This window comes from Aulostomus chinensis, chromosome 8, assembly GCF_037954235.1.
Source record: "Aulostomus chinensis isolate RoL2024-O1b breed Wild chromosome 8, RoL_Achi_v1.0, whole genome shotgun sequence".
Taxonomy (NCBI): Eukaryota; Metazoa; Chordata; class Actinopteri; order Syngnathiformes; family Aulostomidae; genus Aulostomus; species Aulostomus chinensis.
The window spans coordinates 11,851,728-11,858,020 of record NC_141327.1 but is presented as its reverse complement, the minus strand read 5'-3'; positions in this window follow the sequence as shown (position 1 = coordinate 11,858,020).

The window sequence follows — 6,293 nt, the reverse complement described above, 5'->3', positions numbered from 1 at the left end:
ATACCTACGGTCAATTTAGAGTATCAATCAGCCTCGTCCTCTCTTGATGTCTTTGGACTGTGGGAGGAAGCTGGAGTACCAGAGAGAACCCACACAGGAACAGGGAGAACATGGAGACTCCACACAGAAAGATCCTGTGATGGAGCCAGGACTTGAACCCAGAACCTTCTTGCTGCGAGGCCACAGTGCTGACCACTGCACCAATGTGCTGCCCCAGTTAAGTCTATTTTGCATTTTTTTTCAATTAATTTAAACATTTAATAGTTTTTAATCCATTATTTTTCCAGAAGTCCACACACTTTGCACATTAAGACTCCCAGTGGTGTCAAACAAACACAAAAACAGTAATTCAATTCAACATTTCAGATGGACATTTTTAAGATGATGATGATGATTTTTTCCTTGTTGTTTGGGACATTTCATTTACTTCTTGTTGTTCCGATCCTGCTGGGTTGTGTATGTGCACATACTGAACAAACACAGAGTAAACTGGTGGGGTCATGTTAAGTAATCTCAGTGAGGTTAGATTTGCAACAGCAGGGACTTTCCAATGAAGACACAGCACTCGTGGCTTAATTATAAACAAGGCTATTATGTAAAGAAAAAATAGATATTAAAATAACAAAAAAAAATCTCAATCCATGTACTTCAATACATAACTTCTTTGTCAATAATCAGCAATAAAATATAGTTACAATGCAATAGATTACATTTTCAACTTTCTCAACATTTTTGGAAAAACAATTTTCCACAATTTTTTGTTTAGCTTAGCTTTGCTTAGTTTAGCTTAGCTTAGCTTAGCTTAGCGTAAAGTCCAGATGGAGGATGTAGTTAGCCTAACTCTTTGCGCTCGTGTGCAAGAATACACCACAACTCCAAAAATGTCCAACTTAAACACAAAAGTACTTTGCATGAAGAATCTTTTTTTTTCAATGAAATGCATTTTTTCATCTTTTTTTTTTTTTAAACATACATTTTTGTATAACAAATTAGCAGCATTTTAAATCACTTAGACCGGCAGTTCCAAACTGTAGTATGCGTATCACTGGTGGTTTGCCTTCTTGTACATTTTTCTGTCCAGGAGTGTCCATGCCACCTGCTCCTGCTAATGTTAGCAACAAACGACACAAAGCGACACAGAGCCATAGCAACCATCTCATGGCCAGGACTAGGCAGCAAAGCCTTGCTATTCCACAGTATATGGTGGAAGCTCTTTAGCATCCACGTAGAAGAGGTTGTAAAGATTGGAGGTTTAAGAACACAGGGTCTGGTGAAAGGGTTTGTTTCACTTATGCTCCAGTTTTTCTTCTTCATTTATTCATTTTATTATGGTTTGCTAAGTGGCTTTGGATGCAAAAAAAACAAGGGGGAGAAATTTACTCTCGTGGGAAAAATTAGACTTATATCCTTAAACACCAATGGGTTAAATAATGCCATAAAGAGGAAATGGGTGCTCAAGCATCTTCATAAAAAAGGAGGGGAAATCCTCTTCCTTTTAAGAGGCTCACTTAAGCATAGTAGAAAATGTTAAATTGGAGAAATGAGCTGGAGTTCAGGTGTTCTACGAGTTAAACAGAGGAGTTGCATTCCTTATTACAAACAATCTTATGTTCCAGAAAATAAAATGCATTAGAGATTAAAAAAAGGAAGATATGTGTTCGTAATTGGTGAGACAGAAGGACATCCAAGAACCCTCATCAATGTCTACAACCCTCCAGGAAAAGAGGAGGAACTCCTGAAAAGAGTACTACAACTGCTAATGATGGAGGCACAGGTTATTAAAATGATGAGTGGTGATTTCAATTTGGTAAGTAATCAGAAAGTAAATAGCCAGAGCAGAATAAAACATAAGTCAGAGAAAACAGCCGATTCACTCCCAAAAGATCAAATGGACACAGGGTTAACAGATGTTTGGTACTGTTGACACCCCCAAGAGAAAGCTTGCACCTTCTACTCTGATGCTCACAATGTCTTTTCAAGACTGGACTACAACTTCATGTTCAGGAATGATACTGCAGGAGTCTGCAAATAGGGAATATTACACATGTCAATGACAGATCATGCTCCCGTCATAATGGATTTGAAAACAAACACAGATAACGGAGAAACACTTTGGAGAATGAATTATTTACTACTGGGGGATCAGAGTTTTAAGGAGAAAATGGCACGTATAATACAGTTCTTTTTTTTTTTTAAATGACAGTGGGGAAGTATGCGTTATAACATTATGGGAAGCTGCAAAAGCAACAGTTCATGGAGAAATAACCACATACTCCTCTTGGAAAAAGAAACAAGAAGAAGAAGAAGAAGATGATATCTACAATTCTACAATTCTACAATTTCATTTAGCAGATGCTTTTGTCCAAAGCGACGTACAACACAAGCAAGAATTCAGACTTAAGGAAAAACCCATAGGAAGAGCAAAAGTGCTACAGTTGTGATTTGGTCACAGGTACTGCCATCTAGTGGCAGAAGAAGTGTCTTAATTGGTAATTGGAATGTAAAAAAATTTCTGAGGTGGTACTTTGTTTAAATTTGATAAACACTGACAGGCCAAAAGAGGAAACATTTCCTGCAGAATCGATCAGGAACTGAATGTAACCACATTTGGAGCATCCAGCGGATGAAGTTGATGATGACTTTGAACAAATGAATTTTTAGTCGCATGGGCTAAATGCTAATGCTACATGCTTTATCTCAGTAAATTTACGTCTGTGGTGGACATTAAATGTCCACTCCATGTGTGACTAATGGATGAAAAGTCTTTGTTTTGACTGGTGACTCACTGTCATTTTCATTTTAACTTTCATTATGACTCACTTTGGCTTGCAGCTGCCGCATTTGTACTGAACCTTAGGACTTTGACGAAGTTTGTTTGATGAGTAAAAACTGAACTTAACCTGTGAGGTCAGATTGCTCTCAGTGGTCAAACAACTCTCAAAGGTTCGCTCTCTTTCTCTATCTATCTATCTATCTATCTATCTATCTATCTATTTGTGACCGTTAAGAGAGAGGTTTGTTTGTTTTTTTTTTTGTTTTTTTTTTATTTTTGTTGCTACTATTTCACCAAGTGGTTGCTCAAGTAGAAAATGTCCAGCAACTCTTTGAGGAGTGACATTTAAACAATCAATAAACCGTCCTTACTTCTGAGACATCATTGAAGGGCAGGTTGGGAATGAAGACATGGTTTTGGTGTGGTAGAATTGGTTTCATTCTCAGGTTAGGTTGAAAGCTGACGTTAAACACTGAGTCATCTTGGTCGATGAGGAATGCATTCTGCCAATTAATGCCCTCAATACTATCGCTGCGTGTGTGTGAGTCTGAGTGAGTGAGCGAGAGAGATAAGCAGCTGCTTCTGATTGGCGCTGGCGACACACGTGACCAGGCACATTAGCATACGGACAGGTAGGCGAGCGTGGGAGAGGCAACCAGTTCAGTGTACGTCTTCTTCTTCTCGTCTGGGTCTTTGAAAGTGGTGGCGGCAGAGGGCACGACGGTCATATCACCTCGGTTAACGGACAGGTGAGTTTCCGTCAAGAAGAGCAGGAGAACTCTGCTGGGAGTGGTTTCACCTGCCACCTCGCAGCAGCGGCGGCGGCGACAGAGCCGGGCTCCTCCGGTTAGACAGGTGCAGCAGGACCTGCGGCATTCCGCGGCGCAGTCACCCATCCGCCTGTGGCGATATAAAACTAGTCGGTGTATCTGTCTGTCCGGAACTGGGGGTTTTGAATTGGTGCTTGGGCTTTACTGGTTTGATTTGAGGATGAAGAGGTTTCTTTTTGGGTAAGTGTCGTGAATATTTTCTGTTTGTTTTCCTGGGTCGACGGTTCCCTCCGGGTCACTAGTTCCTCTAAAATGTTGACACTTTCACCGTCATCGGTTGAGATGATGAGGAGGAAGTCAGAGTTGTTAACAGTGCTCATACAGCATAGATCAATAATGTGCTTGAAAATGTTTGTCGTTTTTCATTCCTATTTATGTAATTATTTGGTTTATAAAATGAAGAAACAAATAGAATATTTTATTGACCTGGAACAAAGCACTAATTCAGTAGGTTGTTCATGTAAAGGTAGAAATACCCTGTTAAAATTGTTCTCTACTGCAAGTCTATTCGAAACTCTACTCAGGTAAGAGTAGAGAAGTATCAAATAGTGAGTTTAATTAAGTATCAAAAGGAAAAATACACATTCTACATGATATGTCTATTCCAGAGCTTGTAGCATTGACCTCTAAAGATCATGTTATAGTGTGTGTGTGTGTTTGTGTGTGTTTGTGTTCCAGTCCTGCTGTCCATCTTCATTAGGTTTTCTCATGTTCTCTAATCAGAGCCCACGAAGCACATGAAAGCTTTTGCATAATGGAGAGGAGTAAAAGAACAGCGTTTCCTTTTGTTTGTTTGTTGCTGTTGTCTTTACTTGAATTCATTTCAGTCTCAAAATGCAAGTACTCAAGTGTTCTTTGTACTTGAGTAAAAATACTTTCAACCTGCACGGGCATCAAGATTTATTACTAGAAATGAAGTTTCAGTTTAAAGGCTTGAAGTCATTGGATTTCTGTGTTTGTGGTTTCCTGGCTCTTTGGCAGTAATACTCTCAGTGAGTACTCTCAAAGAGTGTAATCCAATCCAGTGCAGTCGCTCAACTGTAAATGTTTGTGAAACTGCTGAACAGAAAATTTCACTGTCATTCACTACGTTTCCAGGACAAATAAAATATGCTGATTGACTCCTCCACCAACAAGTTAGTTTTATATTGAATTTATTTAGTTTCCCACATCCATTCATGATTTATTGACCTTTTTGTTTACATGAATCGCTTTCATGTGAATTTCCTGCTTATTTTTCAGATGCGGCGCCATGTTTCATACCTAACTGATGCTCTTTTGGTCCGGATGTAAGATCAGCGGCCTCCCAGACCTGATCCAGACTCTTCATTCCTCAGGGAGGTGAGTTTTCAGTGGATATGATGTCAGAGTTCAATCATGAGATGACACTTTTTCCTCTACACTACACTCACAGGTTGCTGTTCTTTTACACATCCACGCGCTGCCCTGCTATGTCCAGAGAATTGAACCAACGACCTTGTGCTACCGGGCCTGTTTTGGTCTCTAACCTTGAACCAACTGATCCATCATTTCTAGAAGTTTTACTGGAAGGAATCATTTCCATCCATCCATCCTCTACCACTTATCCTGTTAAGGGTCGCGGGGGGGGGGGGGGGGGCTGGAGCCTATCCCAGCAGCCCTCAGGCGAGAGGCGGGGTTCACCCTGGACAGGTCACCTGTCCATCACAGGGCCAACGCATGGAGACAAAAGGAATCATTTCTCTGACAGAAAAACTTCAGAAACCAATGAAAATTGAACATATGAATTTGCTAGCAGGAGCTTTATTCTCTGTGGTCTGTACGTCTATCTGATCTGATATCCTTAATGACCGCTTGATCAGGGTTTCTCGACCACTGGGAGTTTCATATTTTGCAAGGGTAAATCTTTTTAGTCAAGAAAAATATAAATCCAAAACTGTTATTGAAAGCACATGTTCAACAATAGGTATTTTTATATTTATATATTATGTTTGCATTAAAGTAATAAAGTTCGTATTGTAGATAATCTCCAAACAAGATAACCTTGATATGTTAAGTTTGCCAAGCAAACCGGTAACATTAGTCCGTGATGCAGAGAAAAGTGAAACTTGATTTTATTTTTGGGGGGGCAGCGCAGTGGTCAGCACTGTCCCCTCGCAGCAAGAAGGTTCTGGGTTTGAGTCCTGGCTCCATCACAGGATCTTTCTGTGTGGAGTCTCCATGTTCTCCCTGTTCCTGTGTGGGTTCTCTCTGGTACTCCAGCTTCCTCCCACAGTCCAAAGACATCAAGAGAGGACGAGGCTGATTGATACTCTAAATTGACCGTAGGTGTGACTGTGAGTGTGAATGGTTGTCTGTCTCTATGTGTTGGTCCTGAGATGGACTGGTGACCTGTCCAGGGTGAACCCTGCCTCTCGCCTGAATGCTCCTGGGATAGGCTCCAACCCACCCTACCACCCTCCCACCCCCTCCCCGACCCTTAACAGGATAAGCTGTAGAAATTATTTATTTATTTATTCCTTTATTTTATTAGATGGGCCCTAAATGGCTCATTAAAAAGTTGATGATGTGGACTTTGGAGTAGAGAAGGTTGACAACTCCTCATCCAGACCATCTGCCTCCTCCATCATTCTAGCCAAGTTACAGTCTTTAGTTCTTTCTATGAACCTTAAATGCTTTGCACACTGTAATTTCCAGTGTTGCTCGAGGTT